At 41.6% G+C, this 12787-nt stretch overlaps 1 protein-coding gene across 2 annotated transcripts in view; it reads right to left on the bottom strand.

Annotated features, from left to right (window-relative positions):
• LOC134601004 (leukotriene C4 synthase-like) overlaps positions 1 to 12787 on the bottom strand; it is a 202012-nt gene that overhangs the window by 72523 nt on the left and 116702 nt on the right. Inside the window, exon 1 of one of the 2 annotated variants that reach the window (XM_063445417.1) lies at positions 1467 to 1643. The exons of the other annotated variant lie outside the window; for it this stretch is intronic. The gene's annotated coding sequence lies outside the window, so the exon portion shown is untranslated. Of the gene's footprint in view, positions 1 to 1466; positions 1644 to 12787 lie in introns of those variants that run through there. 2 annotated transcript variants of the gene reach the window in all.

Below are 12787 nucleotides of genomic sequence, written 5' to 3'. Positions count from 1 at the left end.
CGATTTATCAGATGCCTCTCCAGCCTGCGACCGGTCAGCATGGAGGTCAGGCCCCGCCCCCCAGCTATGACTTTGCTAACCATTCTGCAAACCATAATTGCCAATTCTGCTATTGCCAATATCTAGATTTAAATACATGTTCTACAAAGATGGTTGGTGGTCTAAGTAATTAACCTTTAACAATGTGTGTCACTGGCTTTTCTTTAAATTTGACCCTTTAAAAAAAAAATTTATTCATCAAAGCATTCACAATATACAATCAAATTAGCATAAATAGTACAACCGGTGTAAAGCGACAACAAATACATTGTATCATATTTATAGGTTAGTGAAGGCATCAAAGTAAGAACTAATCAGGTACCATAAACATTATTAAGGACCGAGTATTGTATAGGAAAATAAATAAACAGAACAAAACAAGAAAAGAAACAAAAATCATGAAACATTAAGATACATATGATACAAATTATATTATATTTACAGCTTGTTGATCCATGGAGAAATGTAGCTTATTGTGGCACTGTCATGACCTGGGGAGTTTTCCGAATTCGCATAGACCCTCAATGGTGATATAGTCGCAGGATCCTCCATAGAGACAGCCAATTCCCGGCAACCATGACTGTTGATGGCTGTCGGGATTGACACTTAGACTCCGCCCTGAGTATATGAAAGTCAGGCAGAGGAGAAATACATAGAGTAGTACCTACTTTGTCTCTGTATGTCTTTTGACTGGATTGGATTTTCAGTGAAATTCCAACACAGTCATAAAGAGTATTTCATAAAGATTATATCTTTATGAAATACTAATTTTTCAAGGGGGTGACAGTGCCTCTTTAAAGGGATATTTGACTGGAAAAATATAGATATACCCCCAATGAAAACATGCATACATTTAATTAAGCATGTTTGCATTGAGGTATCTCTTTCATTTGCAGCCTTTTTAAGCCTTCTCCTTCTAACCCACCCAGACATTCTGTGGCTGTCCAATCACAGACTTCCCAATGCAGTTCAATGCAAGGCAGGTGTTCTGGGGAATTGCTGCCTCTTGAGTTTAGCTCCACTGAGCTAACCAAACCAGAAAATAACAAGACCTATTGTCTGCCTGAAAGCCAGGGGGTGTTACAAGGTTAAAGGGACACTATAGTCATCAAAACAATTACAGCTTAATGTAGTTGTTCTGGCGAGTATAATCATTCCCTGCAGGCATTTTCATGGAAACACTGCCTTTTCATAGAAACCTCAGATGGCTACTAGAGGTGCTTCCTGGGACAGTGCTGCACAATGTATCTAATAGAGATACATTGATTCAATCCATCTCTATGAGAAGGTACTGAATGACCAAGGCAGCATTTGGCCCCGCCCCATCCAGCCTCCTTGCTAATTTCAGCCTCCACCCCCCCCCAACCCCCCCCCCTCCACCCCCCCCTCCACCCCTGAAACCTGAAAAAAATAAACTTTAAACTTACCTGTAATACAGTTCTGGGTGAAGCTTCTAGCGTGGCTCTCCTGTCTTCATCTGCATTCATCTCTGCCTTTGGGAAGTCCAATCAAATGCTTCTCAAAGAGAAGTTTTCATTGTATCGTTTCACTGGCTCAGAGTATGGGTGCACACTCTGAGCCTGAGAGGAAAGGCAAAGAGAGAGGGAGTGGATTTTTTTAAATATTGATTTAAGCAATAGAGGGAGGCGGGAGGGAGCACACAGGGTTCTGTTAGATGTTGACTCAGTTACAATCAAAGCCACAATGATGTTCAGAGAAAAAGAGCTTTGCAAATAGATGCCTTTAAGGGCACCTATGACGGGACTGACAGAACAATAGAGCGCGTATGACAGACAGATTCTTATTGATGAACATTTACAATCCACACCTAAACAAAATAAGCAACTGAGATGTATCGCTATATTTAATGCTGTGTGGGATCCTGTGAAGAACAATCTTGGGAGATTCTGGCCTTTATTGACTCAGGATAGTCAGCTGAAGGATGTACTCTCTCCATATGTATCTGTCACTGCAAGAAGGAATCTAAGTGATCTACTCTTATATAGTCATTTTCAACTGAGAATGTCACTGAGTAATTGGCTATCAAATATAGGTACCAGGTACCTATTTCTGTGGGAAATGTAAGGTATGCAGTTGTTACAAAAAGTTGAAGTGCATCTCTAGTAGTGGCAACACATAAGAGTTCTATGTGAAGTCGTTCTTCAATTGCAATACAATTGTCACATTTGTTAACATGTGACTTGTTTTGTACCTTTAAACGTTTGATGTTGAAACAGGAAAATTCAGCTAGGGCAACCAAACAGATTGAGACCCCTATGTCAAGGCATCTTAAACAACAACACAACGGCAACCCCAATGGTTTGAGATTCTCTAGCATTCAGTTGGTAAAATTGTACCAAAACAGGGACAATTTAGATAAAAATTGAGGAGAAGATCAGAAGAGAGTGCTTTTGGAGCTATTGCCTGAAGACTCTCTATCCCCTTGGTCTAAAGAAGGGATTATCATACTCACCATTTATCAAAGACTAGGAGTGTGGCTATTACGGGTACAGATTTTCTTTTCTTTTTGATTCCAATGTTATATCAATACTGTACTGTATATTTGTATAACTTATGCAAGTAGGGCACTACTGACACTATCCAGGCATATCTCCTTTTTAGGAGCAGCTATGTAGCTAATGACATAGAGCTACGGAATCATAGATTGCGGGTTGGACCTACCAAGACACTCATCGTAAATGCTTTAGTAAGACAGGAATACTGTTGGCATTTAAGAATATTTTTTTTTGTGGTAGTAGACTGTATTCTGAAGCCATATTGATTACACGATTTGACCTGTTATGTATAATAATGTTATTAGGCATTTTACTCTTTTGTTCATTGGTTAAGATTAGCTGGTACCTCTTTAGGCACAGTATGCCATGTCTGTGTTATTTTTTTTTTTTTTTTATAAAGACAATAGGCAGTTAGCAGTCAATCCAAAACAAAGCAAAGCACAAGAGAACTGTCAAAAAAATCAAACAGCTTGCCTATCATTCAGTCCCATTCAATTCGCCCTTGATTAATCAGTTAATTATTGTTAATATCTCTCTAGTGAGCAAAGATTTCAAGGCTACATTATCCATTTACCTTTTAGAGACCCTAGTCAGTATACAAACATACCAAAACAGAGCTTAAGGACAAAAGGAGAAAGGATAACAACGTAAACAAATTGTCCGTCTGTGGTTAGCTTTACAGTGATTATACTGTACATGTTTAAAAATGTGTAAATCACAGATTGCTACTTTTTGTTTTGGAGATTGATACCCTCTCAAGTCAAGAATCTTAATTATATTTTCCTAGAAACTCAATACTCTGAATTTGCTTTCCAACTCATTAAATATTTAATCTTATAACATAAAAACATTTTTTTAAAAAACATTTCTCCTTTATAAACTGTAGTAAATGTGTCACATTTATTGGCAGTAAGTCATATTTTAAATAATACTGTTGTTTAAAATTGTAAAAGAGAAAGTATCAAGTTATTATCTGTAAAGTTATATATTTATAATTCTAACATAACATTTAAAAAAAAACATATTTAGGGAATTTCTAATGCTTAAATGAATAAGACAAAAGACTCATCCATACAAACAGTTAAATTGTATTCATTCTTCTGGAACGCACCAGTTTCATCCTGAAAATGCAAACATTCCATAGATCACTAAATCTGACACCAAGATTTAGCTGGGAATATAAACTGCAAACTGTGCTACACAAATGTAACAATCTATTTCCAAGCCTGATCTTGATAGGTTACGAGAATTTATTAGAATTATCTCCCTATTTTTTGTACTTACCAGTGAGCCTGGTCAGTTCTGGATTTTGCTCCTCCTTTTCATATCAGCAAGGAAATGGGAGTTTACTAGCACAGCAATGAAAATAACAGCATTACCTACTAAACAGTGAATTTTGATGAGTTCATATACCAATATACTTGGGCTGGTAAAAAACTTGAATGAGTGCAACAACAATTCAGAACAATTCTACTTAATTAAAAATCTGAAATGTCCAAAAGCAAATTAATCATATGAATTTGGACAATCATCAGACATAACATTTACCCCAAAACGGTACCATACACATTTAAGAAACTGTTGTGGAAAATAATGTTATTACTGTGCAGCACTGCCCCAGGAAGCACCTCTAGTAGACATCTCAGGAGTGGCCAGTGGAGGTATCCCTAGGCTGTAATATATGCACTGCCTTTTCTCTAAATATTATTATGATTACTGCTATTTATATAGCGCCAGCATAATCCGTAGTGCTTTACAATATTATCAAAGGGGGAGATTTAACAATAAATGAGACAATTACAAAAACTTACAGGAACAATAGGTTGAAGAGGGCCCTGCTCAAATGAGCTTACAGTCTATAGGAGGTGGCGGGGCGTAAAAACCAAACAGGACAGGAGGTAGCATTTAAACAAGGTGTAGTGAAGCAGAGCAGGAGGAGAGAATAGAGTGCTGCCCTTTAGGAGAGAGCAAGGGACAGGTATGTGAGGTGGAGTTACTCTGGGAGGCCATAAGCTTTCCTAAAAAGATGGGTTTTGAGGCACTTTATAAATGATTGGAGACGAGGGGAGAGCTTGATGGTCATGACAGGCTATTCCAAAGGAAAGGAGCCACCCTCGAGAAGTTCTGCAAGCGTGAGTTGGCTGTACGGGTGCAAGCAGCAGACGGGAGGCCATGGGAAGAGCGGAGAGATGGAGAAGGGGCATACCTGCGGATCAGTGAAGAAATATAGGAGGGGCTAAAATTGGTCAATGCTTTATAGGTGTGGATTAGTACTTTGAATTGACTCCTATAGGATACAGGAAGCCAATGTAAGGACTGACATAGGGGAGAGGTGTGAGAGAATTGACAGGAGAGGAAAATCAGTCTGGCGGCAGCATTCATTACAGACTGCAATACGACTTGTGGGAAGACCTATTAGGAGAGAGTTACAATAATCCATGTGAGAGATTACTAGAGCATGGACAAGCTCCTTAGAAGCATCTAGTGCAAGAAAGGGCCGAATGTGGGCTATGTTTTTAAGGTGGAAACGACAGGATTTGGTAACAGACTGGATGTGAGGCTCAAATGTGAGGCCAGAATCAAGTATGACGCCAAGACAGCGCGCTTGCAAGGATGGACTGATGTAGGTACCACTCACTTGAAGGGAGAGCAAAAGAGGGGGATCAGTATTAGGAGGAGGAAAGAAAAGGAGTTCAGTTTTAGAGAGATTGAGTTTCAAAAAGCAGGAGGACATCCCATCAGAGATGGAAGAAAGGCAAGCAGTGACACGTTGCAGGACGGCAGGGGAGAGGTCTGGGGAGGAGAGAGTGTTTTCTGCAAGAAGCCTGAAGCGAATGATTATACTCATCAGAATAAATACAATAAGCTGTAGTTGTTCTGGTGACTATAGTGTTGCTTTCACTCACCCTGTTCCCATTGTGGGTGCAGGGTGTGTGTAAAGTAGTTTTTTTTAAATGTTTTATGCGCGCTCCTGTCCTGCTGATTCTCTCAATCAACTAGGTGGATTTGTCTGTGGAGCCTGTATAGTGCCATCTGTTGGTTGTAGGGAAACAGCTATATGCACTCCCTGAATAGCAACAATATTATGCATTATGCGGGATATTTTGTGTGAATTCTTATTTTCCCCATCTATACATATGTTATTATGTTATTATAAATTCCTGTATGTTTTCTGACATGTTTTGGTCATTTGTATTTTATAAAGTTTGTCACAGCAAGTTTGATGTAATGAGCATATGGGCTAATCCCAAGTAAAATTAAAGGAACACTATAGTCACCTAAATTACTTTAGCTAAATAAAGCAGTTTTAGTGTATAGATCATTCCCCTGCAATTTCACTGCTCAATTCACTGTCATTTAGGAGTTAGATCACTTTGTTTCTGTTTATGCAGCCCTAGCCACACCTCCCCTGGCTATGATTGACAGAGCCTGCATGAAAAAAACTGGTTTCACTTTCAAACAGATGTAATTTACCTTAAATAATTGTATCTCAATCTCTAAATTGAACTTTAATCACATACAGGAGGCTCTTGCAGGGTCTAGCAAGCTATTAACATAGCAGGGGATAAGAAAATCTTAATTAAACAGAACCTGCAATAAAGAAAGCCTAAATAAGGCTCTCTTTACAGGAAGTGTTTATGGAAGGCTGTGCAAGTCACATGCAGGGAGGTGTGACTAGGGTTCAAAAACAAAGGGATTTAACTCCTAAATGGCAGAGGATTGAGCAGTGAGGCTGCAGGGGCATGTTCTATACACCAAAACTGCTTCATTAAGCTAAATTTGTTCAGGTGACTATAGTGTCCATTTAAAGCTGTGTATGATAGTTACTTTTGGAATTGTGTGTCCTGTGTCTAATTTGTTCAGGGATCCCAGTAACAGAGTGTAGCGGTACTTACCCTCTCCAGGGGCCGGCCGAGGTCCTCTGTTCCCGCCGCGCGCGGTCCTGCATCTACGTGCCCCGCCTGGCTCTAAGAGCGCGCCGCGCGTCTTAAAGGGACAGTGGGAGCCGAAATGTGAAACGGTCTCCCAATGGCCCATGTCATTCCACATTCCCCATACACTCACGTTTTGGGGGCGTGGATATGACAGGGGCCAATCAAATTGAACACTAGGGTATTTCCTTTCCCTCAGCTCCCTGCCTTATCGTGGTTTCTGATTCAGTTCCCTTTAGTGCTTGTATTGTTCAGTAGTGTTTTTTTGTGCATGACCTTGGCTTCGTATCTGACTCCGTTTTTCTCTTTATCCCTGCTTTGTCTTGTTTGCCGGCTTCCTGACTCCTGTGTACCAGTTCTTGTTTTCGCTGTCTCTCTGTTCCCTTGACCTCGGCTCGTTCCTGACTCTGTCACTTCTCTGTACTACGTCAAGCCTGGCCATTCTAAGGCCCGGTAAGACGTATCTGCTTTATCTTGTCTCTTGTTGGACTAAATCTTGCGTGTTGGGGTACACTACCGTGACATTACGATAGGGCCATGGACCCTGCAGATTTAGGTCAGCAAATGGCTTCTCATGAGGCTAGATTTGTAGAGCAGGATCATCGTATGGATCAGATGGCTCAGGCCATCCAGACACTCTTATCCAGAATGGCTCCGGTACCTGTACCAGCTCCTCCTGCACCCCTTGTACCAGACACATCTACCATGCCTAATGCTTCTGCACATCTAACCCCTCCACCCAGGTATGGAGGGGATGCCAAGACATGCAGTGGATTCATTAATCAAGTGGAATTCCACTTTGAAATGTATCCATGTTCATTTCCTACTGATAGGTCTAAGGTTGGTTTCCTTATGCACCAACTTACAGATAAAGCACTTGAGTGGGCAAATCATATTTGGGAGGCTAATGGACCTATGGTGCATGATTTCAATAGCTTCCTTACGGCTTTTCGTAGAACCTTTGACACAACTAAAAGGTTGAAGAATGCCGCCAGGGCGTTAATGAGAATTAAACAGGGATCTAAGCCTGTTGCCGATTATGCTATTCAGTTCCATACCCTTGCTTCACAGGTAGATTGGACCAACAATGGGCTGACTACTGCGTTCATGGAAGGTCTATCTGAAACTATATTGGATGAGGTAGCGGCCAGGGATCTTCCTGTACCCTTAGAAGATCTCATCGACTATCTCATCGATATAGACAATAGGATTCATGACAGGCTATATACCAAGACCAGGAATAGATGCCTTGTTACATTTAATACTCCTAGAGTTGCTAATCCCATGCAATTAGGGGTTGCTAAACTCTCGGATGCTGAAAAATTGTATAGGAGAAAGGAGGGACTTTGCCTGTACTGTGGTAGGAAGGGCCATATGCGACAGGAATGTCCTGTGCGTCCGGAAAACTATCGCACCTAAGACCGTATAGGGGACTGGCCTTGGGTGTGACATCTGAGTCCCCACATTTGCCTCTTAACAGATTGCTTCTCCCTGTCTCCCTGCATCTTGAAAAAAAATAGCATAGTAGGGAACATACTAGCCCTGGTTGATTCCGGTGCGGTCGAGAACTTCATAGATTCTAGCTTTGTTAAAAAACACAACATACCCATTAGAGAGAAGAAGACACCCTTGGCCATTGAGGCCATAGATGGTAGACCATTATTATCACACATGAAACTGAACCGTTGCATATGTCTACAGGGTCGTTACACTCAGAAACCATTCGGTTTCAGATTATCACTTCTCCTTTCTCTCACATCGTGTTATGGTACCCATGGTTGCGTTTTCATAATCCCACTTTTGACTGGGAGTCAGGACAAATAGTATCTTGGAGTGATGCTTGCCAAGAGTCTTGTATCGTTAAAATCACCCCTTTAAATTCTATTAACGTTCCTACTACTCCTCCTTTGTCTACTGTTATACCACCTCAGTACATGTCTCTTAAGTCTCTCTTCGATAAAAGGGAGGCTGAAAAGTTACCGCCTCAGAGACCCTACGATTGTGCTATTGATTTGTTACCTGGCGCTATACCTCCCAAAGGGAGGGTGTATCCTTTGTCTCCTCGAGAAAACCTTGTCATGGAGGAATATATCAAAGAATCTTTACTAATATCGTCATTGGGTACTTCCACTAACTTGCACAGCTGATCACTATACTAAGTGCTATGACCTGGGCTTGGAGTCCCTTTATCCACCAGCATTCACATTAAAGCAGATCTTGGATATTTACAGCAACGAAAAAGACAACCAGCTTCTTTCTTGGTGCAAACAGCAACAACTTTCATGCAGATATCTCAGCATGGGGGGAGGCTCTGCATCTTGTGTCATGGGACACATTAAAGTCTGTTTTTGTCACAAGAACTTAGCAGAGGTACATCGTCAGAATACAGGAGCTCTGTAACATTTTTATATAAAGTTTTAACATATACATTTTTGAAGCCAGTTTTGAATATAAACATTGAAAAGGAGCTTCACTTATGTCTGTTTCTGTGTGTGTCTGTGTATGTGTCAGTATGTCTGTTTTTGTGTGTGTCTGTGTGTGTCGGTATGTCTGTCTGTGTGTGTCAGTATGTTTGTCTGAGGGTGTCAGTATGCTTGTCTGTGGGTGTCAGTATGCTTGTCAGTATATGTCTGTGTATCTGTATGTAGTCAGTATGTGTATTTCTGTGTATCTGCATGAGAGTCAGTGTGTATCTGTGTATCTGCATGTGTCAGTGTTTGTATCTGTGTGTATGTGTATCGGCATGTGTTAGTGTTTGTATCTGTGTGTCTGTATGTGTGCCAGTGTGTGTATTAGGTTGTGTGTGTCTGTGTCAGTTTGTGTATCTGTGTATTTGTGTCTGTATGTTGTCATGCTGTGTATCTGTATGTTGTCAGCATGTGTATCTGTATGTTGTCAGTGTGTGTATATATGTATCTGCATGTATGTCAAGTTGTGTATCTGTGTGTATGCAACTGTATGTGTGCCAGTATGTGTATATGTGTCTGTATATCTGCATTCTGTGTCAGTGTGTAGATATGTAAAGCTGCATGTGTATCTGTCTGTGTATGTTTATCATAGTGTGTGGCAGTGTACGTGTATATGTGCATACATCTCAGCACGGACGTTTTAGCCGCGAGGCAAACAAGGCATTTGCCTTGGGTGGCATTTTCCAGGGGGCGGTAAAAAACGCCGCCCCCAAATGCCCAGGGCAAATGTCTTGTTAGCCTTGCGGCTAACAGACATGCTGGGCGGCCTGGTTGCAGGGCGGGCTGCTGGTCTGGCGGGCGGCGCTGGCGAGGGAGCTCTTCCTCTGAGCTCTCTGCTCAGCTCCCTCGCGCGCCGCGCGCAGAGTGAGGCTGGGAGCCGGAATATGACGTCATATTCCGGCTCCCAGCCTCACTCTGCGGGCGGCGCGCGAGGGAGCTGAGCAGAGAGCTCAGAGGAAGAGCTCCCTCGCCGGCGCCGCCCAGCAAACAGCCCAGCAGCCCGACCGGCAGCCACTGGACCACCAGGGAGAAAGAGACCCCCCAGCATTCCCAAAGGTAAGGAGGCTGGGGGGGAGGTTAAATAAAAATATATATATATGTTAATGTTAGTGTGTGTGTCTGACTGTGTGTGTGTGTGTGTGTGTGTCTGACTGTGTGTGTCTGTTAATGTGTGTCTGTTAGTGTGTGTGTGTGTCTGACTGTGTGTTTGCCTGTTAGTGTGTGTGTCTGTTAGTGAGTGTGTGCCTGTTAGTGTGTGTGTCTGACTGTCTGTGTGTGTCTGTTAGTGTGTGTGTGTGTGTCTGACTGTGTGTTTGCCTGTTAGTGTGTGTGTCTGACTGTGTGTGTCTGACTGTGTGTGTGTGTGTGTCTGTTAGTGTGTGTGTGTGTGTGTGTGTGTGTCTGTTAGTGTGTGTGTGTGTGTGTGTCTGTTAGTGTGAGTGTGTGTGTCTGTTAGTGTGAGTGTGTGTGTCTGTTAGTGTGAGTGTGTGTGTCTGTTAGTGTGTGTGTGTGTGTGTGTGTGTCTGCTAGTGAGTGAGTGTGTGTCTGTTAGTGTGTGTGTGTGTCTGTTAGTGTGTGTGTGTGTGTGTGTCTGACTGCGTGTGTGTCTGTGAGTGTGTTTGCCTGTGAGTGTGTGTGTCTGTTAGTGAGTGTGTGTTTCTGTTAGCTAGTGTATGCGTATCTGTCAGTGAATGTGTGTGTATTTAGAAGGCGTTGGGTGGGGGTGGCACGCGGGGGGAGAGGGGGCGTCTGAGTTTTGTCCTGCCTAGGGCAGCACAAAACCAGGATACACCACTGCATCTCAGCATTCAAATGCCAACACTACACACAAATACACCCCTGTATTCAAACTGCAACACTACATACAAACACACTCCTGCATAGAAACATCAACACTACATGAAAACACACCTCTGTCTTAAAAAACAAAATTATATATAAATGCACACGCCTGCATTCAAAAACCAACACTACACATAAATGCCTGCTTGCATTCAAACGCCAAAACAACATACAAACACATCTCTACATTCACACAAATATACAAAAACATGCATACATTCAAATACACAAACACTGCTCAGTGCTAAATACAACCCTGCAAGCATGGGTAAATGGTAGAGCCCCAGCTGTGAAAGCATTGTTGGAGTTGCATGACAGATGGGGATCTACCTTTTGGCCACCCTTGAAATAGGGCAGACACAAGAAATTCTTACACCTGGGCCATTTCTACTTTACTTCCTCCTCTGTATTGGTGTGGAAGGTATGAAGCCATGCCAGGGCGAGTGAGGGGTTGGGGACAGGGTCCAGGGGGCCCAAGCAAATTGCTTGCCCAGGGTCCAATCGATATAAAAGACAGCCCTGGTCCAAGAAACCTAGTTCTACACAGGGAAGACTACAGAGACTGTTTGTTTTTAAACACTGTTTGACCCAAGGTGCAAGTTAATGTTTGTGTATACTAAACATAGGGATGCATTGTATGTTATCTACTTCATTAAAAAAATCTATTTCCTTTAGAACTTGATTAAAGGAATATTATATTAAATTAAAACATAGTTTTGAAGGGACAGTTGCCCGTTAATCTGGGCTACCATTCACATGTCCTGTGGTAGCCACTGTAAGCTGCCCTGTGTGCAGATAAGCAGAAAAGTGCATTACTACACAATTCAAAGCTAAATACCATATACAACACGATGGATGGATAGTGAGACAAATGTCAATACTTTTTTTTTAGTATGTAGGTATTGGTGGATTAGGCGCTCACTATATATTTTTTAGGGTGGTGTGGCAGCAGTAACCAGTACAAGGAACCCCAACCTTGTAGTAAATGGATGTGAAAAAAGAAAGAGAAGGAAACCGCGCCCTTAGTGTAGATACGTAAAATTATACAAGTATACGTACACAATGGTAATATCAAGTAGTCTTCTTATACAATTGACCTCAAAGAAAACATAAAACATAGAAACAATAATAGTGTGGTATATCAGGTATAGTGGGTGGATAAATATAATATATTTATCCACCCACTATACCTGATATACCACACTATTATTGTTTCTATGTTTTATGTTTTCTTTGAGGTCAATTGTATAAGAAGACTACTTGATATTACCATTGTGTACGTATACTTGTATATTTTTACGTATCTACACTAAGGGCGCGGTTTCCTTCTCTTTCTTTTTTCACTTTTTTTTTAGTAATTTGCTATTTGCTTATATAAATGTATATATTTTTTTCAATTCCCATGAGTTCAACCTGTAATAAAACCTGTAATAAAATGTGTAAAATGTGTACTCTAGGGTACTCTAGTGCCAGGAAAACGAGTATGTTTTCCTGGCACTAGAGTGGTCCTTTAAGTGGAACGAGCAGGCATATATAGATGTATTTTTGAATGGGCTATCAGATGTAATCCTCGACGAGGTTGCTACTAGAGAGCTTCCTGAAAATTTGGAGGATTTAATTTCATTCATTTCTCGTATTGATGAGCGTTTAAGAGAGAGACAGAACACTCGAGAGAGGAACCTTAGACCTTCATTTAAATTAGCTCCCGCATTTCAAAGTCCTGATTCCACTACCTCACTATGTCCTGAACCTATGCAGATAGGCAATACTCGCCTCTCAGAGGAGGAGAGGCAGTACAGGAGAAGGGACGGATTATGCATGTATTGTGGAGTCAGAGGTCACCTACGCCTGAATTGTCCTAATCGTTCGGGAAACGCTCGCACCTAAGTTTCTCTAGAGGACAGGCCTTGGGTGTTTCTATTTTGTCCTCTACGCATAATTATAAAGATCACAGGCTTCTGCTACCAGTTTCTTTAACTTGGGAAAGGGG

The sequence above is a fragment of the Pelobates fuscus genome, chromosome 3, assembly GCF_036172605.1.
Source record: "Pelobates fuscus isolate aPelFus1 chromosome 3, aPelFus1.pri, whole genome shotgun sequence".
NCBI lineage: Eukaryota > Metazoa > Chordata > Amphibia > Anura > Pelobatidae > Pelobates > Pelobates fuscus.
Note: the sequence above shows the minus strand (reverse complement) of the source record. Positions and strands in the feature narration are given on the sequence as shown.